The 23,546-nt window shown below is 42.8% G+C and overlaps 1 protein-coding gene across 1 annotated transcript in view; it reads right to left on the bottom strand.

The window, feature by feature from the left end:
• The window catches only part of twsg1a (twisted gastrulation BMP signaling modulator 1a), a 55,185-nt gene that overhangs the window by 21,143 nt on the left and 10,496 nt on the right, over positions 1-23,546 (bottom strand). The window lies entirely within an intron of this gene.

Raw genomic sequence — 23,546 nt, 5'->3', positions numbered from 1 at the left:
TAATTTACTCTCAGCATAAATACACTTGTTCTGTGAAGGCCTCAGTGGTTTGTTAGAGAACACTGAAGAACAAACAGCATCATGAAGACCAAAGAACTCACCAGACAGGTCAGGGATAAAGTTCTGGAGAAGTTTAAAGCAGGGTTAGGTTATAAAAAAATATCCCAAGCTCTGAACATCTCAAGAAGCACTGTTCAATCCATCATTCAAAAATGGAAAAAGTATGGCACAACTGCAAACCTACCAAGACATGGCCGTCCACCTAAACTGACAGAGCGAGCAAGGAGAGAACTGGTCAGAGAAGCAGCCAAGAGGCCCATGATCACTCTGGAGGAGCTGCAGAAATCCACAGCTCAGGTGGGAGAATCTGTGCACAGGACAACTATAAGTCGTACACTCCACAAATCTGGCCTTTTTGGAAGAGTGGCAAGAAGAAAGCCATTGTTGAAAGACAGGCGTAAGAAGTCCCGTTTGCAGTTTGCCAGAAGCCATGTAGGGGACACAGCAAACATGTGGAAGAAGGTGCTTTGGTCAGATGAGACCAAAGCTGAACTTTTTGGCCTAAATACAAAGCGCTATGTGTGGCAGAAAACTAACACTGCTCATCACCCTGCACACACCATCCGCACTGTGAAACATGGTGGTGGCAGCATCATGCTATGGGGATGCTTTTCTTCAGCAGGGACAGGGAAGCTGGTCAGAGTTGATGGGAAGATGGATGGAGCTAAATACAGGGCAATCCTGGAAGAAAACCTGTTGGAGGCTGCAAAAGACTTGAGACTGGGAAGGAGATTCACCTTCCAGCAAGACAATGACCCTAAACATACAGCCAGAGCTACAATGGAATGGTTTAGATCAAAGAATATTCATGTGTTAGAATGGCCCAGTCAAAGTCCAGACCTAAATCCCATTGAGCATCTGTGGCAAGACTTGAAAATTGCTGTTCACAGACGCTCTGCATCCAGTCTGGCTGAGCTTGAGCTATTTTGCAAAGAAGAATGGGCAAAAATTTCAGTGTCTAGATGTGCAAAGCTGGTAGAGACATACCACAAAAGACTTGCAGCTGTAATTGCAGCAAAAGGTGGCTCTACAAAGTATTGACGCAGGGGGGCTGAATATTAATGCACATCACATTTTTCAGATTTTTATTTGTTTAAAATTTTGAAGACCATTTATCATTTTCGTTTCACTTCACAATTATGTGCTACTCTGTGTTGATCTATCACATAAAATCTCAATAAAAAACTTTTAAGTTCGTGAATGTAAGGTGGAAAAATATGAAAAAGTTCAAGGGGTATGAATACTTTTTCAAGGCACTGTAGAAACAGCTGTTCCCTCACTGACCTCTGTATTTTCTCTCTCTTTAAGTTAATGTCGGTAAATTTGCAGCGAGTCCACGTAAAGCTGTGATTTACCTTGCAGTTGGGACGACTGTCAGAACAGTGCTGTTAAAAACCTTCTGACCGATCAGAATCGAGTATTCAACAGAACGGCTGTCTGAACTGGCCCATTTCACAGTAAGTTAATCCTGATCATGCACTGTGTATTACGTCATATGAGGTTTAAAGTGCATATCCTGGACCAGTTTCGTTTTTTTTAATATGGAACTATGTCCCTTTACACACTCATCCAGAAGGGTAATTTTGCACAAGGCCTTATTTTTAATATGTAGTGAAAGTTCATTATGTCTACCTATTGAAACTATTCTTTAAAATTTTATTTAAAGAATAGTTTGCACAAGGCCATCTGTCTACAGCAGAAAAAAAATAAAATAACAAAACGCGTCTGGAAAAATCCCAAGGGAGTCTGGAGCCAGATTCTGCGGAAGCGCCAGCAGGCTGCGCGAGCTTTGCATGGTTTCAGTGCACAGCCTGTGTAGACCAAGTTTAGCAGCTAGCAATTTTGCATTGAAATATGGAATTGTCACCTGAGCGCAATGTTATTTCATCTTTGGATGAAGAATATAATGAGATGTCAGAATTATTTCTTACCCTGGCAACAGTCAACTTGTGAATTGCCGATTTTCTTGGTCTTTTTCTCGGCTCTGCTTGGTCCTCGGCTTCAAGGGCCTCAGTGGATGCTAGGGCTGGGTATCACCAGATACCTCACGATATGATACTATGGCGATATTTTGCCCACAATAACGATATTATCACGGTACAGCGATTCTGCGATAATCGATATATTGCAAGAAATTTCAACCACATCACGATATCTGTGTCACTGAAGAAAATCAGAATTTATTGACCACTGTAAAATTACATTTCACATACATAACTACACACTCTAGCCAGACATATATTTGTCTCTATTCCACTGCTGGCAAAACCAAGAGTTGCTTCACTACAACATACAGAAAATTCCCATTTCTGTGCTAGTATTATCAACTTTTCTGTAAGCATGGACACATCAGTGCTGCTTAACAAGCAGAATCAAATTGTTTTATGAAAACTTAAAACTTGCACTGCAGACTGCACATACATTTCAGTGCTAACACTAATATCAATTTGTTCTTTGTAAACTTGAGAACATATACCGGAGAACATTTAACTTGTGCTTATTTTGCAGGAACAACACACTGTCTGAAACACATTGAAAAGTGCAGTGGGCATCTTAATTGGAGCATCTTAATGTAATTGGAGCGAAACAGGTTTTGCAAAGTGCATTCTCTTTGTCCGGCTCACTGTTTTTTTTTCTCCTTTCCTTTGGAATCCAAAGTGCCTCCAAACATCTGCCTTAAAGTTCGGCGGCGTCTCTAGATTTATGTTAACAGCCATGCTTGCCTGTTTTTTTTTTCCTCACTGCAACCGCCGGGGAAAAAAGAGAAGACGAAGAGTGCCTTGCAGTGAGGTAGCGGCATGGCGACACCTCGCGGAGCGGAGGTGCGGAAGTCGTACTGGATTTACAACCCATCTGAAACATGATTTTATTATTTGAAAAAATATCGATATTCAAATTTTGAGTATCGATATTGAATCGGAAGACAAAGTATCGCGATATATCGCCGTATCGATATTTTTGCACACCCCTAGTGGATGCGGCACTTCACCTTCTGTCAGGGGAGACGAACACGGCTGGTTCCTTTGGTGACGCTGACACAGATGGAGACGGTGTTGCTTTGGGCGTTCTAACAGATGGAACTGCGTCTTTTTTCAGATCAAGTTGCCTCGCGAAGCCCATTTCCCACTGCAAATAGTTCTCAAAGTCGTCGGGCCTTGTGAAGTGAGCACCGCAAATAATGCTGTAGTCTGTAGCATGGAGCCAATTTTTCCGGGTGCCTCGCACGAAGCGTTCCCATTTCTCTCTGATTGTCCGGTCTTTTGGAAAACGATGAGTACTAATCCCATCATGATTGGTGTTGCTACACCCTCCTACGATACATCTGTTAACCATTTGAATAATTACGTGATAACGTTGAAGAAATTTGCAGAAAACCACTAGGTCATTTTCTCATAAACAAACCAGCGCTGACGTAGGATTCAGAAGGAGGCGTCCCGCACGTGATGTCACGAAAATCAGTGTTTGCCGGGAAATCCAAACGCCAAGTTTTTTCAGAGGCGGACCAATTCGCCTCAAATGGCTTGATTTCAACTGAATTTTCCTGGTATTGCGCAAGGTAAAAAAATTGCAGAGAATGCAGAATGTTACAGATATTTGACCAAAGTTGAATATAAAATAGGAGAATTACATTGATCTTGCTCCTGAATTTACCCGTGATATGCACTTTAATGTCTTGTAATTGATCACAACAACAATTGTCTTTCCTATGGTCGTTCTTTAAGTTGCAGCAATCCAGTGAGTGTTTGGTAAAAATATATGGTTATAATGAACTGTTTCACAATCATGGTTGTTTCTTTGAATAAACACCAACTAACTCCTGCAACTAGGTCCAATATACACTCCACTTTATTAGAAACACCCATCCACCTGCTGTTTTATGCGGTTCTGTAATCAGCCGATCCCTTGACAGCAGCACGATGCATCAAATCACGCAGATACAAATCAAAAGCTTCAGTTAAATGTTCACTTCAAACATCAGAACGGGAAAAATTGTGATCTCAAAGTGTGACTTTCATTTCACTGTGGCATGAGTACTGGTTTGAGCCAGATGGATTGGTTTGAGTATTTCAGAAACTGCTGATCTCCTGGGGTTTTCACACACAACAGTCTCTAGAGTTTACACAGACAGAATGGTGCGAAAAACAAAAAACTTTGAGTGAGCGACAGTTCTGTGGGTGGAAACAAACGCCTTGTTGATAAGAGAGGTCAGAGGAAAATGGACAGATTGGTTCGAGCTTTTTTGCCAGGAAGGATATAGCAATTCATAACAACTCTTTACAACCGTGGTGAGCAGAAAAGCATCTCAGCATGCAACAGCAGAAGAGCACATTGGGTTCCACTCCTGCAGCCAAGAACAGGAATCTTAGAATCAACAACAAGTTCCTATTAAAGTGGCCAGTGAGTGGATATATGCTGGAGTTTCTTCTACCTTATTTTACAAGGACATACGTATCAGCCCTACCTACAGCACTAATGTCTCTTATAAGTTCTTATAAATATGTTCTTAAGAGTCAAATATGGGCTCAGTACTGACCTTGTGACTTGGTTTGACTTTGGGACGTATATAGTACTTTCATTCAAAATAGAAAGATATTTAAGTGGAAGTTACATTTTTATGTAAGCTCAGTGCCTATGACAGTATCCTTTGTCCGTCAAAAATGTCCTCTCCAGAAAACACTCACCATATGATGAGGTTGTAAATGATTTTTGAAGAAAATATTTGTTTCTTTTGAAGCAGAATACTCTGTTGTTGTACAGTAAAAAAAAAACAGGACTTGAAACAGATATGAGACACATTTGCAGCAGAGCTTCACATATGGTTGCCGCGAGTTGGCCTAGTGGTCAGCCTCTTGATTGGGAGATCGCTTGTTCTATTCACGGTCGGGTCATACCAAAGACCATCATAAAAATTGTACCTACTGCCGTCTGGCAAGACATGCTGCAATACAGATGCGAGTGGGGAGTCAAACTCTCGCGGTTACCAGAGGACCAGCCCCCCACTGTAACCCTAGCTATGCAAGAGGCCAAGAGCTACGGAAACGGAGATCGGCGCTGCCCTATGCGCCACGTGGCGTGGGAAGGGACTTTCACATGTGGTTGAAATGTGAATCTGTCAAAAAGTGTCCTCTCTGGAAAACCACAAGGATCGTCACCGCTTCAGTTGTTATTACAGTCACCACCATGTACAAACACTGCTGCACAGTACTTAAAGGCGTTGTGCGGTAATTTCAGCAATCAGGCTATATCATGTGTCAAAATGTTGGGTTTGGTGGGTTATTCAAGCCCCTCGGTTTCCCGCGATCTCAGTGTCACGATGCGCCCGCTACAAGCATTTAAAGTTGACGCGCACAGCCAAATTAAGGCAGCCAGCCGTTAACTAGGTCAACTTATGTGTGACGTCATACCAGTAACCTCCCTTGGGTGATGCTGGCCTGTCGCATGTTTTCTCTATAGCGTGCATTTACCAGAGTTGTTTACATTGCGGATTTTGTAGATTTATTCAGTTTGTGGATAGTTTTGAACACTCAAAACACTATGAAATGATGTATTAATATTCTGTGATACAAAATGCCTAATCGGTGTATCGTGTTTGGCTGTAACAACGAACACTGAACACTATTTGTGACTGTTATCAATGGATCTGATTTCAAGGTCATGGCTAGGTATTGATAGAAAAAAAGATTTTTTTAAAAACACATGTTTTAAGTGTTTCTATGTATCAATCATTAATTGTACAAAATGATTTTCATACATTTATGTATTTGTCATATGAAGTGTTGTCTTGATAACATGTGGCACATAATTTTAGCAAATGGATGACAGAAGATTAATTGAAAGATTTATGCCACAGAGCTGCCTTTAACTAATAATTATCACTTATTATTGACGATTGTACGTTTACTAAACAATACAATACAAAGCTCAATACTCCCAGCCTATAACATACTGAATATTAAGTTAAAATCAACCCCAATAAAAGGAAAATGATGAAAACTGGAATATCAAGGGGTCTACTGTATCAGAAGGCCCACTGCATTTCGCGAGATCGCAAGCTGTCAAGTTGCTAGAATTCAATCTTTCTAGCTATACTTTCACCCCCTACAGCTATCAGTATTACACATAATCATAGATTAATCACACAGCATTCTAATTCAAGAGAAAATGGTCTTTAAAAATACACACAAGTAGTGATTTAGTCAGAGAAACCAACCAAAACAAGTCTTCAAGTCGCCGGTCTTCTTCATTCTCGTCTTCGTTTCTGTCGTCGTCAGAACTGTCCTCATTTTCTTCTGAAGATGAGCGCTCAGGTTCAAATCTGTAAGGCTGGATACCACCAGGACATTCAGCTGTCAAAATCTCTACTTGTGGGCCATTTTCTTCTTCTGTATCGGTAAAATCAAAGCTAATTTCCTCAGCATCGCTCCTATTTTCTGGTGTGTCTGCCGTTGCAACTGCACCGAGTGGTTACTGGTATGACGTCACGCAGCTGTTCCATTGACCGAGAGGGGGCGCTGCAAACGCGGGAAATTTTAAGTGATGGGCATGACCAAATAAGGACCGATTACAACCGCGGGAAGCTTTTGAAAAATCGACGGTCAATTTATTTCGAATCTCGAAAACATTCTGGTGCAGAATAATGCGACTTTTATCGCCACTGTGTGACGCCTTTAAATCACATATATTTCAACAGTTTTTTACTCTATATACCTTACTCTAGTGGACTATAAATTGACAAAGGGGGTCAATTTTAGAAATACACTATATGCTGTCTTCTCACCACAAGTCACATACCCAATATATGACCTGTAGCTGTGAAATTCTGTGCAATTAATTTCCAGTTTAAAGCATATTTTTTGGCAGCAGGGAAACACAAAAATGTTCGATTTGATTTTTGGATTACTGTGGACCTGAAAAGTATACCCTGATTGTGAAACAACCATAATAAGAACTAGAAACATGAATAAACAAGTGTTGCCAGGCAAAACAAACCTCGCCCGGTAGCACTTATGATGAATGTGAAGGAAGATATTACGAAAAAAACTATTTTGACCTTTTTGGTGACCTTGATTTTGACCTTGTGTGTGAAAATACTTGGCTGATAAACATGGTTCTGATTCTGATTCTCAGCCAATCAGAACACACTGTACTGCACAATTTTTACACTCTTACATTCTTACAGTATGATGACATAGTGGCTACCGCCTCTATATGAAGCAGTAGCCACAAAAACCTTGACCGGATGACCCCCAAAATGTTGGAGGTTCTATTTGAGACCAATACCCAATTATCCTGAAAGTTTCATGAAGACTGGTCCAGCCGTTTTCCCGGACCATCATTCACAAAAAAACAAACAAACCCCACCGAAAACAATACCTCGCCCCCTGGTGGACTTCGTCCCGGGCGAGGTAATAAAGTGAGATAAATGAAAGAATTGGGCGGCAAGGTGGTGTAGTGGTTAGCACTGTCGCCTCACAGCAAGAAGGTTCTGGGTTCGAGCCCAGTAGCTGACAGGGGCCTTTCTGTGTGGAGTTTGCATGTTCTCCCCGTGTCCGCGTGGGTTTCCTCCGGGTGCTCCGGTTTTCCCCACAGTCCAAAGACATGCAGGTTAGGCTAACTGGTGACTCTAAATTGACCGTAGGTGTGAATGTGAGTGTGAATGGTTGTTTGTCTCTATGTGTCGGCCCTGCGATGACCTGGCTACTTGTCCAGGGTGTACCCCGCCTCTCACCCGTAGTCAGTTGGGATAGACTCCAGCTTCCCCACGACCCTGCACAGGATAAGCGGTAAAGGATGGATGGAAGTGAAAGAAATCAAGTAAAGTTCAGATCTTTCTGAGACCATGCTCTTTCAGCACAAACATTTCAACATTCTCACCAAAATATGAACGTAAACCATTCACATCATGAAATTTTGACATTTTCTACAATATATACAGTCCAGTACAAAAGTCAGAGACTTTTTGGTGGCAAACAATAAAGATGGAGAAATGTACAGTACATTAATTCTAGCTTCAGTCAAACAGCCATGCAGGTCAATCTTAAAGTTCAATATCCATCCACCCATCCATTATCTATACTGCTTGTCCATCAGGGTCATGGAGGAAATTGGAGCCAATCCTAGCTGGCTTCAGGCGAGAGGCAGGGTACACAATGGGCAGGTCAGAACCAATCATTTTCCCATCATCATTATTATTAATTTTTGTTCATAAATCTATCAACAGCTTCAATGGCAAAAACAGAATGAAATCTACAAATGTTTTATTTGTGATCTCTCTCTCTCTCTGGCCATCCTCATGTTTGAGGGTCAGCGATCCTGGGAGACGCACACGCACTCCTCCAACCCTGCCTGTCCCATGTCATGGCAGAGCACGCGGCACCGGTCAGGCCCTTCCAGTCTTGAATGCCATCCATCCATCTCCTCCTAGGCCGACCTCTTGATCTAGTCCCCTTCACTTGGCCCTCCAAGATAGTACATGTTAGACCTCCAGCTCTTGTTATGTGGCCAAAATAGGCTAGCTTACGTTTGATGATAGCAGGCAGGAGTTTCCTTTGGGTGTTCAGTTCCTGCAGAACGGACTCAACAGTTCTATGTTCCACCCAGCTAACCTGTAAAATCCTGCGGTCTCCGAGCAACTTGAATGCCTCGATGCGCTTCATATCATCTTTCCTGAAGGTCCAACTTTTGGCACCATAGGTTGCAAAGGGCCAAACGAGTGTTTCAAGAAGTTTGACCTTCAGGGATTTACTGAGGGCGTGGTCAAGTTTATTTGTGATACTGAACAGAACATTCTGAGAATCTATTGTTCTCTGTGTAACTGGTGTTCCTGCTGCTTTCCGGTCATCCTGCAACTCTTTTCAAGCGATTGCTAGCTTCTCTATTACTGTCCTTACAATCAGTCTGAGAGCGTCGAGTGGAATCTTGTGTGAAACCTTTGTGGTTCCATGAATTTTCCAACTGCATATTATTGAACCAATTGACTGTTGGGTTGTTTAAGGTCTTTGCTTTGGTTTTGTATTGTTTTCCATTTCAGCTTTGTCCAGTAGTTTTATCCCTGAGAACTTTAGGAATTTCTTTCACCTTCACCAAGATTGTTTCTTGTTGTGTGGAATCTTCCCAACCAACGGCAACATCTTTTATCACAACACCAGGTGCAATCTGTCCGAGAACAGGGTTTTGCAGCATTTCCATATTTAGTACTGTGCAAAAATAAGTACTGTACATTTTTCCATTGTTATTGTTTGCCACTAAGGCCCCGTCCACACGAGTACGTGGCCTCACCCATTACGCTGTCGTTTTGAAAAAAATCTCCATAAACACGGCGTCGTTTCGATTCACTGGAAACGACCCAAAACGTTGTAGTACATATGCCAGGCCTGTATGTGGCGCTGTGACGCTGCCACACCAATACACTAAAACCGGAAGAGAAGCCATGGAGCATCCGTATAAAGGTCACGCGCTGTTTACAAAACAAGCTCATAACACGAGAAGTTTTGTTGCTCCTCGCAGTAATATAAAAGCAGAAGGTTTTGTTGTAGCAGCCGTAATAGACTGAGTTGTTTCTGCAGTACGAGCACAAGCCTGTAGTCCGCCGTTGTTGTTGTTATGACGCGTCTAGCGGCGGTGGCTGAGGTTAAAGGTTAGAGAGGCGGGGCTTATACGTCATCGTTTCTGAAAAAATCCGCTTCGCCGTCCAGACGACTCCGGGCTATCCGGCGTTTTAGGATTTTCCCACTCTGGGACCCGTTTTCAAAAAATACTGGTTACACACCTCGAAAAAGCCAGCTCCGTCTGGACGCGAGGCCGAAACGATTTATGCAGATTCGACAAAAACGTACTCGTGTGGACGGGGCCTAAATAACTCGAAGTACTGAATGGCCATTTGATGACAACAAAAGGGTGGTTTCTGACTTTTGCACAGTACTGTTGATGTGAAAGCTACAGACTTTCATGAATTGAAATCTCATCTCATCTCATTATCTCTAGCCGCTTTATCCTGTTCTACAGGGTCGCAGGCAAGCTGGAGCCTATCCCAGCTGACTACGGGTGAAAGGCGGGGTACACCCTGGACAAGTCGCCAGGTCATCACAGGGCTGACACATAGACACAGACAACCATTCACACTCACATTCACACCTACGGTCAATTTAGAGTCACCAGTTAACCTAACCTGCATGTCTTTGGACTGTGGGGGAAACCGGAGCACCCGGAGGAAACCCACGCGGACACGGGGAGAACATGCAAACTCCGCACAGAAAGGCCCTCGCCGGCCGCAGGACTCGAACCCAGACCTTCTTGCTGTGAGGCGACAGCGCTAACCACTACACCACCGTGCCGCCATGAATTGAAATATTTTTCACATTTATTAAGACAAATAAAGTTCTAGAATTTTAAAAGACAGAGACATGTTGACTGCTTACATGCAAATACAAACTGAACTGATCAGGCGTACACCCACTTTGCTACAATATCTAGCTATGGAACAATTTAATCCAAACATGACATTTACTGTGCAAGGAAATCACACTCAGCCAGGAAGGATTTACGCATCTTATCCAACATAATCTTTGCAGAGAGCCTAGGCATGATTAAAAAGTAAACCAAAACAGTTCCAAGTCATTTTGGTGAAATATATTTATGGTTTCTAAATTGCAGTGTCAAACTTGGTCGTAGATGGAAAATACTTATTCTGGCCAAAACCCAATCTTTTTTTCCTCCCCCAGAATTCAGCCACAGCAACATCCACTGGGTTTTTCAGACCTAATTCGAATTGAAGGTCTATTTGTGGTTCCTGTGCTTCTTTTAAAATAGCACACCGTTAACACCTTCTCCTTACACACCAGTTACTGTGAGATTAAAAAAACGTTTTACAACCAGGTAGCAACCATGAGCACTTGATTTATGAGTCAATCAAATTACACCTAATCGCCTGACCTGAAAGTGGGTAATTGTGTCTTAAACCAGCTGCAGGTCCGATATGATTCACTCAGCTGTTTATCACACATACCCCTTTTCCACCAAATCAGTTCCAGGGCTGGTTCGGAGCCAGTGCTGGTGCTGGTTCACAACTCGTTCAACTTGCGAGCCAGTTGAGAACCAGTTTGCTTTTCCATAGCTCGCGGTGCTAACGGAAGACACGTCATTACGTCGCTGTATACGTCAGTTACGTCGCTACGTTTGCATAAACCTTGGTGCGAATATCGAAGCAAAAACAACACGGAAGAAGCAGCAGCAACAACAACAACAACAATAATGGATGACTTCGCGTTTGTACAGCTGCTGCTTCTCGTCGCTTAAAAATGGCGATCTTTCGCGGTCTTGTTATTGTTGTTGGTCTTAACAACTCCGCCCCCCCACTGACGTAAGTGGTTCTTTCCTCTGGCCCAGCAGAGAGTTGGTGCTAGCCTGGAACCGGTTTTTCTGGCCCCAGAGCCAGTTCTTTGTCAGTGGAAACAGAAAACCCGGTTCCAAACTAAGCACTGGCCCCGAACCAGCCCTGGAACTGCTTTGGTGGAAAAGGGGCAACATAGATGACTTCAAGTACTCTGATGCTCAGCCAAGAACATTTTGTCCCATTTTAAATACTACATTTTCATGTTTTGATTAGGGTCCGGGAGTGAGTGAGAAAGGAAAGGTGGAAGGGTGAGAGCAGAACAAATAGGTTAAAAAAAAAAAGTTATAAAAGAACCTGACAGACGTCTAACTGTTCTAAAAAAATAAACATTTGTTCCAGAAATGCATCCGAACGTCCATTCAGTTGTCACTGTGAGTAACAATGATATCCATGTTATCTATGAGAAAAGTGTACATGATTTATCATGATATCAGTATCATATCATCATATGAAGGTGGGCTTTGTATCCACTCGCTGGCCACTTTAATAGGAACTTCTTGTTGATTCTAAGATTCCTGTTCTTGGCTGTAGAAGTGGAACCCAATGTGTTCTTCTGCTGTTGCATGCTGAGATGCTTTTCTGCTCACCATGGTTGTAAAGAGTTGCTATGAGTTGCTATATCCTTCCTGGCCTCCTCTGACCTCTCAACAACAAGGCATTTGTTTCGACCCATAGAACTATCGCTTGCTCGATGTTTTTTGTCTTTTGCGCCATTCTGTGTAAACTCAAGAGACTGCTGTGTGTGAAAACCCCAGGAGATCAGCAGGTTCTGAAATACTCAAACCAGTCCATCTGGCTCAAACCAACACCCACAGTGCCACAGTGAAATGAAAGTCACACTTTGAGATCACAATTTTTCCCATTCTGATGTTTGATGTGAACATGAACTGAAGCTCTTGATTTGTATCTGCATGATTTTATGCATCGTGTTGTTGTCAAGGCATCGGCTGATTAGAGAACTGCATAAAACTGCAGGTGAATACAATGGTGCTTGAAAGTTTGTGAACCCTTTAGAATTTTCTATATTTCTGCATAAATATGACCTAAAACATCATCAGATTTTCACACAAGTCCTAAAAGTAGATAAAGAGAACCCAGTTAAACAAATGAGACAAAAATATTATACTTGGTCATTTATTTAGTGAGGAAAATGATTCAATATTGCACATCTGTGAGTGGCAAAAGTATGTGAGCCTCTAGGATTAGCAGTTAATTTGAAGGTGAAATTAGAGTCAGGTGTTTTCAGTCAATGGGATGACAATCAGGTGTGAGTGGGCACCCTGTTTTATTTAAAGAACAGGGATCTATCAAAGTCTAATCTTCACAACACATGTTTGTGGAAGTGTATCATGGCACGAACAAAGGAGATTTCTGAGGACCTCAGAAAAAGCGTTGTTGATGCTCATCAAGCTGGAAAAGGTTACAGAACCATCTCTAAAGAGTTTGGACTCCACCAATCCACAGTCAGACAGATTGTGTACAAATGGAGGAAATTCAAGACCATTGTTACCCTCCCCAGGAGTGGTCGACCAACAAAGATCACTCCAAGAGCAAGGCGTGTAATAGTCGGTGAGGTCACAAAGGACCCCAGGGTAACTTCTAAGCAACTGAAGGCCTCTTTCACATTGGCTAATGTTAATGTTCATGAGTCCACCATCAGGAGAACACTGAACAACAATGGTGTGCATGGCAGGGTTGCAAGGAGAAAGCCACTGCTCTCCAAAAAGAACATTGCTGCTCATCTGCAGTTTGCTAAAGATCACGCGGACAAGCCAGAAGGCTACTGGAAAAATGTTTTGTGGACAGATGAGACTAAAATAGAACTTTTTGGTTTAAATGAGAAGCGTTATGTTTGGAGAAAGGAAAACACTGCATTCCAGCATAAGAACCTTATCCCATCTGTGAAACATGGTGGTGGTAGTATCATGGCTTGGGCCTGTTTTGCTGCATCTGGGCCAGGACGGCTTGCCATCATTGATGGAACAATGAATTCTGAATTATACCAGTGAATTCTAAAGGAAAATGTCGACATCTGTCCATGAACTGAGTCTCAAGAGAAGGTGGGTCATGCAGCAAGACAACGACCCTAAGCACACAAGTCGTTCTACCAAAGAATGGTTAAAGAAGAATAAAGTTAATGTTTTGGAATGGCCAAGTCAAAGTCCTGACCTTAATCCAATCAAAATGTTGTGGAAGGACCTGAAGCGAGCAGTTCATGTGAGGAACCCCACCAACATCCCAGAGTTGAAGCTGTTCTGTATGGAGGAACGGGCTAAAATTCCTCCAAGCCGGTGTGCAGGACTGATCAACAGTTACCGGAAACGTTTAGTTGCAGTTATTGCTGCACAAGGGGGTCACACCAGACACTGAAAGCAAAGGTTCGCATACTTTTGCCACTCACAGATATGTAATATTGGATCATTTTCCTCAATAAATAAATGACCAAGTATAATATTTTTGTCTCATTTGTTTAACTGGGTTCTTTTTATCTACTTTTAGGACTTGTGTGAAAATCTGATGACGTTTTAGGTCATATTTATCGAGAAATATAGAAAATTCTAAAGGGTTCACAAACTTTCAAGCACCACTGTAGGTGTTCCTAATAAAGTGGCAGGTGAGTATACGGTACTGTGCAAAAGTCTGAGGCACCTTTTTTTTAACAAGCTTTGTTACTCATTACTTCATGTTTACTCTAACTTTGCATTGTTCAGTATGTCGAAAAACATTTTAGATTTTTACATTTCAATATTACATTTTTTTTGTTCTAAAAGTAATGTTACAGAAAATGTTTGTAGGTCAGAAAAGAAAGCAACAGGTTATGGAAGAGACCACTTTTCAGACAAAAAAAAAACCTAATGAAGGTTGCGGGCGGCACGGTGGTGTAGTGGTTAGCGCTGTTGCTTCACAGCAAGAAGGTCCTGGGTTCGAGCCCCGTGGCCGGCGAGGGCCTTTCTGTGTGGAGTTTGCATGTTCTCCCCGTGTCCGCGTGGGTTTCCTCCGGGTGCTCCGGTTTCCCCCACAGTCCAAAGACATGCAGGTTAGGTTAACTGGTGACTCTAAATTGACCGTAGGTGTGAATGTGAGTGTGAATGGTTGTCTGTGTCTATGTGTCAGCCCTGTGATGACCTGGCGACTTGTCCAGGGTGTACCCCGCCTTTCCCCCGTAGTCACCTGGGATAGGCTCCAGCTTGCCTGCGACCCTGTAGAAGGATAAAGCGGCTAGAGATAATGAGATGAGATAATGAAGGTTGCTGGGTTTTGCTGCAAGTGTGACAGTCAGAGTGTCCACATGAACTGTGGCAGATTCTCCGAGACGCTCGGTAAAACTCATCTCATCTCATTATCCCTAGCTGCTTTATCCTGTCCTACAGGGTCGCAGGCAAGCTGCAGCCTATCCCAGCTGACTACGGGCGAAAGGCGGGGTACACCCTGGACAAGTCGCCAGGTCATCACAGGGCTGACACATAGACACAGACAACCATTCACACTCACATTTCACACCTACGGTCAATTTAGAGCCACCAGTTAACCTAACCTGCATGTCTTTGGACTGTGGGGGAAACCGGAGCACCCGGAGGAAACCCACGTGGACATTGGGAGAACATGCAAACTCCCTCGGTAAAACTTAGTGGATAATTTCCTGATAAAAGCTGCACAAATTGTACCTTTAAAAAAATGCAAAAAGTTTTTAGACCAAATATTGACTTCTGTTTATTACTGTTTACTACTCTTTATAGTATTTTTTAAATGTAAAGATATTTAATTTCACTATTTTTGAAGGCATCAAATGCTTTACAGCATTTCTCTGTAGGAGCCGAATACTTTTGCACAGTACTGTGTATCTTTTTCTCCATATAATGCTTTTTCTTCAAAATATCTTTGGTTATGCTTTATTAATGAAGATATACTTTTTTGTTCATATTTATTCATTATCTATACTTTGGGAGTGAGCTGGAGCCAACCCGAGCTGACTTTGGGTGCGAGGCAGGGCATACCCTTGACAGATCGCCAGTTTATCGCAGAGTTAGCACAGAGAGATAGACATCCATTCATACCTATGGGCAATTTAGAGGAGCCAGTTGACCGAATCCGCATGTCTTTGGGCTGTGGGAGGAAACTGGAGCACCCGGAGGAAACCCACGCAGGCACGAGCAGAACATGCAAACTCTACACAGAAAGGCCCCGGTCGACCAGTAGGTTTGAATCCAGAACCTTCTTGCTGTGAGGCGACAGTGCTAACCACTACACCACCGTGCCACCTCTGATACATAATACATGAAATTTTAAAAATACATACAGTATAAAAATAAAAGTATGTTCATTTATATACTTAATACTTGGTTGGGGCTCCTTTACCATGAATTACTGCATCAATGCGGCGTGGCATGGAGGCAATCAGCCTGTGGCACTGCTGAGGTGTTACTGAAGCCCAGGTTGCTTTGATAGCGGCCTTCTGCTCATCTGTATTTTTGGGTGGGGTGTTTCTCATCTTCCTGTTGACAATACCCCATAGATCCTCTATGTTCAGGTCAGATGAGTTGGCTGGCCAATCAAGCACAGTAATATCATGGTCAGCAAACCATTTGGTAGTAGTTTTGGCACTGTGGGTAGGTGCTAAGTCCTGCTGAAAAAGGAAATCAGCATCTCCATAAAGCTCGTCAGCAGAGGGAAGCATGAAGTGCTCTAAAATCTCCTGGTAGACAGCTGCATTGACTTTGCACTTGACACAGTGGACCAACATCAGCAGATGACATGGCACCCCAAATCATCACAGACTGCAGAAACTTCACACTGGACTTCAAACACCTCGGATTCTGTGCCTCTCGACTCATCGTCCAGACTCTAGAACCTTGATTTTCAAATTAAATGCAAAATTTACTTTCATCTGAAAAGAGGACTTTGGACCAATGAGCAATAGTCCAGTTCTTTCTCTTCTTAGCCCAGGTAAGACGCTTCTGACTTTGTCTCTGGTTCAGGAGTGGCTTGATATTAGGAATGCGACAGTTGTAGCCCCTTTCCTAAAGACGCTTGCATGTGGTGGCTCTTGATGCACTGACACCAGCCTCAGTCCACTCCTTGTGAAGCTCTCCCAAGTTCTTGAATTGACTTTTCTTGACAATCCTCTCAAGGCTGCACTCATCCCTGTTGCTTGTGCACCTTCTCCAGCCAACCTTTTCAGCAATGACCTTCTGTGACTTAAGGCCAATTTATGCTGACAACGCAGTCCTCGCAGATGGCGTCGCAGATGGTGTCTGCGTAGCCCCCCCCCCACCTTCGCAGACGCTCTGCACGCACCTCCCAAAAATTGTGACCACCGCAGAAGCCTCGCAGACAGCGTCGCAGACAAGAGGGCTCTGATTGGTCCACTCTACATCCACTGTACACGCACTTCCGCTTCCCTACTTTCCCGGTTTGGTTTGTTTTCACGACCGCCATTTTTAAAAACACGAGCGAAGATGGAGCAGCACAAAGAGCGGTTGATCGAGGAAGTGAGGAAGTACGTACATCTATACGACTCCAGTTCTAGTCATTATAAGTAACCGGAGGATAAACACTCCACTAACCACACCCACCAACTACTCCTAGCGATTTCGCGACTTCGCGCCCCCTTGCGTTGTGGCGGTGAATAACATTGCGCACGCCTATTACTCCCCGCTCAACGATAAATTACAACTGTCTGCGAAAAGCTATCTGCAAAAGCCTTGTCGCAAGAGCATGCAGAGGCCCTTAGCCTCCTTTTGGAGGGTGTTGATGATCATCTTTTGGACAACTGTCAAGTCAGCCGTCTTCCCCATGATTGTGGTTGTGTGTACTGAACTAGACCGAGAGATAGACGGTATTTATACTGTTTTATTCAAACTCTAAATGAAATATTCTCATATTTCTCATATGTTTTTGCACTGTAGGCCATAATTATCAAAATTAAAATAGAAAAATGCTTGAAGCATCGTAGTTTACATGTAATGAGTTGAGAATATATTAAATTTTCGCTTTCTTCAATAATTGATGGAAAATATTGAATTTTCACGATATTCTAATTGTTTGAGATGCACCAGCATATCACAAAGTAAGCATAATTTCTTCACATCATCCTGCCTTACATCATAACTGTCCAGCCTTATCACTATGTCAAACAAATATTCCCAGAATAGTGGTTATGCTTGAGTGAAAAGTGGATGAGGAGACATGGACATGCCTTCTCTTGATAAAGCTAGTAAAAGTGACATACACTATATTGCCAAAAGTATTTGCTCACCCATCCAAATTATCGGAATCAGGTGTTCCAATCACTTCCATGGCCACAGGTGTATAAAATCAAGCACCTAGGCATGCAGACTGTTTTTACAGTTTGGAGCTGGCCCCTTCCTCTTCCAACATGACTGTGCACCAGTGCACAAAGCAAGGTCCATAAAGACATGGATGACAGAGTCTGGTGTGGATGAACTTGACTGGCCTGCACAGAGTCCTGACCTCAACCCGATAGAACACCTTTGGGATGAATTAGAGCGGAGACTGAGAGCCAGGCCTTCTCGTCCAACATCAGTGTGTGACCTCACAAATGCGCTTCTGGAAGAATGGTCAAAAATTCCCATAAACACGCTCCTAAACCTTGTGGACAGCCTTCCCAGAAGAGTTGAAGCTGTTCTAGCTGCAAAGGGTGGACCGACGTCATATTGAACCCTATGGATTAGGAATGGGATGTCACTTAAGCTCATATGTGAGTCAAGGCAGGTGAGCGAATACTTTTGGCAATATAGTGTATATTCCCGGCTTCCTTCCAGTAAAAAAGGGGTAGCAGATTTATCAGGTGTAGCGTTTAGTGCGGTGAACTTCTTGACCCCTATACCGTGTTATAAAGCTTCAGTCAGCATGCAGGAAGCCTAAAGAGAACATTAGAGACAGGTCTGATAGTGAAGAATGTAGAAGGGGGGAAAAGAGAGAGAGAGAAACGCATTCCACATCGAGGTACGTCACAAACTTGCGCTGGAGACGAACAAGAAAAATAAACTCCTGCTTTACATAACACTGGAGCTTTATTTTTTTAACCTCTGTGTGTTCTGTTGATTCTTCTCTCAACCTCTTCCACATCTATTCGCTATTTCTTTTTATTTTTCTATCCCTGCATTTTACTGTCTCGGTTTTACCTTTCCATTCTGTCTCTGGTTCTCCAGTCTTTTGTTTGCTGTTCTTTCTCCCATCTTTCTGTGTATCATTTCCCTTTGCTGTTCTCTTACTTCTTCTCTCTTTCCATTTTTCTGTCTCCCACCCCCATTTTCTCTCTCTTGAATTTTAGGAGAAACACATGCTGACTATAAACATAACATCCCGACGAAGATCTGACTCACAAAGCTTTCACAGCACGGCCCCACACACACACACACAGCTGAGAGTGACTCATGTCCTCCTGTGTAGAAGAAGGATCATAACGACTTGTCTATAAAACAAGTGTCAGACACGCAGCTACAATAGAGTGCATGAATAAGAGTAAGCCAATCCCTTGTAAAACTAGAAGGGCACTTCGTAGAGCGCATACCTCCACCAAGCCACATATTATCAACATCAAAATCAAATCACTTGAACCTAGGATAATACAAAAGCTGTACACCAAATTTCATCCCAATCTGTTCACTACTTTTTGAGTTACATTGGGAACAGACAAACAAACGGAGATGAAAACATAACCTCCTCCAACAAAGTTGGCGACGGTATCAGCCAACGGTATCAGATCATTGTGTTCCAAGACCCAAACCAAGAGCAAAACTTGCATTTCTGTAAAGGCAGCAAATACAAGTAATTGTAGATTTCATTTCATTTTTGTATGTCATGGATGGACACGGACCTTTAGAAGACAAGTGTTGATTGATTTACTCATTCTCTGGACCGCTTATCCATTGTGGGTCATGGGGGAAGTTGGAGCCAATCCAAGCTGACATTGGGCAAGAGGCGGAACTCACCCTGGACAGATCGCCAGTCTATCGCAGGGTTAACACAGAGAGACAGACATCCATTCACCTTCATGGGCAATTTAGAGTAGCCAGTTGACCTATTCCACATGTCTTTGGACTGCAGGAGGAAACCGGAGCACCTGGAGGAAACCCATGAAGACATGAGTAGAACATGCAAACTCCACACAGAAAGGCCCCCGTTGGCCAGTAGGTTCGAACCCAGAACCTTTTTGCTGCGAAGCGACAGTGCTAACCACTGCACCACCTGGTGCTGATTCATTTTCTGGCAAATTATAGGATATTATTATTTCTATATTATTCTGCAGTAACAGCTATTCTACAGTCATATGCCCTGTGTCTGAAATCACTCACTACTCACTATATAGTGGACTATACAGTGAGTTCGCCATTTTGTAGTGCTGTCCGAATGTATAGTGAGGATTATTTACACCCTACATAGTGCACTCAAAGTATCCCACAATGCAACACGAAAAGTAGTGTACAACCGATGGTCACTAACCAAAGCAATATATCCCATCATGCATTGCGGTTGCGCTGAAGGAAATCAAATCAAAAGCCTCAAATTTGATTTAATAAAAGGCAGCGGCGAAGAAGAAAGTATTCAGCCTTGATTTAAAAGATGCAGCAGACGCAAAGTACTTTGTATTGATTAATGTCGGAAATCCGCTCAGTATAATACGGATTTATCACAAAAATACATGCATGTATTTATTCGTTTGAAAACCCACCAGCTGACTGATCTGGCACGTTTTAATTCTGTGACAATAATGACGTAAATAACAGCGTGACGAAGTAGTGTCCGAAAGTGTTTTTTCATTTTATCAATGAGATCACTATATAGTCCTCATCTCATCTCATCTCATCTCATTATCTGTAGCCGCTTTATCCTGTTCTACAGGGTCGCAGGCAAGCTGGAGCCTATCCCAGCTGACTACGGGCGAAAGGCGGGGTACACCCTGGACAAGTCGCCAGGTCATCACAGGGCTGACACATAGACACAGACAACCATTCACACTCACTTTCACACCTACGCTCAATTTAGAGTCACCAGTTAACCTAACCTGCATGTCTTAGGACTGTGGGGGAAACCGGAGCACCCGGAGGAAACCCACGCGGACACGGGGAGAACATGCAAACTCCGCACAGAAAGGCCCTCGCCGGCCACGGGGCTCGAACCCAGACCTTCTTGCTGTGAGGCGACAGCGCTAACCACTACACCACCGTGCCGCCCACTATATAGTCCTCTATATAGTAATTCCCTATATCAGAGACTCATATTGTTGGCGCACCCGCATCTAAGACGCACTATTTCGAATAATGAACGCATTGTCGAGAGGGGCAGGGGCCAATATGGACGAGAGCATTTTATACCCTATTTGGAACGTTTCGTGGCATATTACTTGACTTCATGATCTCAATATCGGAAATCTTGCACAAATATGCAACTTCCAACATAATTATCTGGATATTCAACAGATTTCAGCATCGGATGAATTTGTTTTGACCGCCGCCATATTGAAAATACGTCGGACCCGTTCATGTATTTATGCCGCCCCGTTTGTAGCGTCCCAAGCGAGTAAAACCTGATCCAAGTCTTTCGCTAGGTGGCGTCTTACAGTCTATGTACGAATATTCGAAAGAGACAAGAAAACATGGAAAAGAAATAAAAGAAAAAATACATCTATTTTGTCATTCTTCGGCAGAAAGAGAGTACATTCACCTGAAAAAACTGATACGCCTGATACCCAAGGTAATTAGTCATACTAGATTTACAACAACAACTACTACTGCAACATCAACTACTACAACAGCAACCACTACTACTACCACTGCCACTACCACTGGTGACGACTACTGCTACTACTATAGACCTACACCAAACTGAAAACAAGTTAATAAAATAAATTAATGAAATTAGAAGTAGAGATGATTAGAGACAAGCAGAGACCGTCACAGCATGCAAAAAACAAACCCATTCTTGTGCTATAATTTACAAGGAGGAGATAATATAGATGTGATATATAGTGGCCTGTGGTTGAATTCCAAAATATTGCCACTGATTAAACAATATCTCAATATATTTGATTGAAGCATTGATTTTTGTCATCTACATTGCTTCATATGGCTTCTAATACCAAAAAAAAAAACAGAATTGAGAAGAAAAAAACAGCCCCTGGGCTGCCCCAGCTGTTCATTGGGCTCGCTTCGCTCACTAGGTTTGCTTCAACTGAAGGATAATCACTGGGCCCCCCATTGTAGAAATGGGCCCCTGTTTTTTCCCAGGAGGGGCCCTGTGGGCCCCTTGACCTGCAAAACAATCTGAGTCTCTGCTATATAGGGAGTAGTGAATGAGTGAGTGGTTTCAGACACAGGGATGGACTTGTGTGGTGGACACTATACATGATAAATGAAATAAAAAAATAGACAATATAGATGCTTTTTAACAGAAAACAGTACATACTTATTGACATGGTGAAGTTTCCGGTAAAAAGACATTTATTTAACGTTTTATGGAAGGAGTCTCCACTGTCAGTGCTTGATAACATTCAGAGGTTTTCCTTTATGGGAAAGTTTAACGAAGGATAACACCTTTTTTTATTTTAAATGTCCCATTTTTTCTAATTCCTACCCACCACCCAGAGCAACCAACCAGTCAGGGTGAAGGTTAACACATGCTCCTCTGTGACACGTAAAACCATCCAACTGTATCTTTTCTTCCCTGAACACACTTGCTATCTGCCCTCTTCCTCACACATGAGCTCACAGACACCCATGATTGGCGAGTGTTGGTGTGATTGACAGGGAAGATACTACAACCCCGATTCCAAAAAAGTTGGGACAAAGTACAAATTGTAAATAAAAACGGAATGCAATAATTTACAAATCTCAAAAACTGATATTGTATTCACAATAGAACATAGACAGCATATCAAATGTCGAAAGTGAGACATTTTGAAATTTCATGCCAAATATTGGCTCATTTGAAATTTCATGACAGCAACACATCTCAAAAAAGTTGGGACAGGGGCAATAAGAGGCTGGAAAAGTTAAAGGTACAAAAAAGGAACAGCTGGAGGACCAAACTGCAACTCATTGGGTCAATTGGCAATAGGTCATTAACATGACTGGGTATAAAAAGAGCATCTTGGAGTGGCAGCGGCTCTCAGAAGTAAAGATGGGAAGAGGATCACCAATCCCCCTAATTCTGCGCCGACAAATAGTGGCGCAATATCAGAAAGGAGTTCGACAGTGTAAAATTGCAAAGAGTTTGAACATATCATCATCTACAGTGCATAATATCATCAAAAGATTCAGAGAATCTGGAAGAATCTCTGTGCGTAAGGGTCAAGGCCCGAAAACCATACTGGGTACCCGTGATCTTCGGGCCCTTAGACGGCACTGCATCACATACAGGCATGCTTCTGTATTGGAAATCACAAAATGGGCTCAGGAATATTTCCAGAGAACATTATCTGTGATCACAATTCACAGTGCCATCCGCCGTTGCCAGCTAAAACTCTATAGTTCAAAGAAGAAGCCGTATCTAAACACGATCCAGAAGCGCAGACGTCTTCTCTGGGCCAAGGCTCATTTAAAATGGACTGTGGCAAAGTGGAAAACTGTTCTGTGGTCAGACGAATCAAAATTTGAAGTTCTTTATGGAAATCAGGGACGCCGTGTCATTCGGAATAAAGAGGAGAAGGACGACCCAAGTTGTTATCAGCGCTCAGTTCAGAAGCCTGCATCTCTGATGGTATGGGGTTGCATTAGTGCGTGTGGCATGGGCAGCTTACACATCTGGAAAGACACCATCAATGCTGAAAGGTATATCCAGGTTCTAGAGCAACATATGCTCCCATCCAGACGACGTCTCTTTCAGGGAAGACCTTGCATTTTCCAACATGACAATGCCAAACCACATACTGCATCAATTACAGCATCATGGCTGCATAGAAGAAGGGTCCGGGTACTGAACTGGCCAGCCTGCAGTCCAGATCTTTCACCCATAGAAAACATTTGGCGCATCATAAAACGGAAGATACAACAAAAAAGACCTAAGACAGTTGAGCAACTAGAATCCTACATTAGACAAGAATGGGTTAACATTCCTATCCCTAAACTTGAGC

The sequence above is a fragment of the Neoarius graeffei genome, chromosome 23 (assembly GCF_027579695.1).
Source record: "Neoarius graeffei isolate fNeoGra1 chromosome 23, fNeoGra1.pri, whole genome shotgun sequence".
NCBI classification, from domain to species: domain Eukaryota; kingdom Metazoa; phylum Chordata; class Actinopteri; order Siluriformes; family Ariidae; genus Neoarius; species Neoarius graeffei.
Note: the sequence above shows the minus strand (reverse complement) of the source record. Positions and strands in the feature narration are given on the sequence as shown.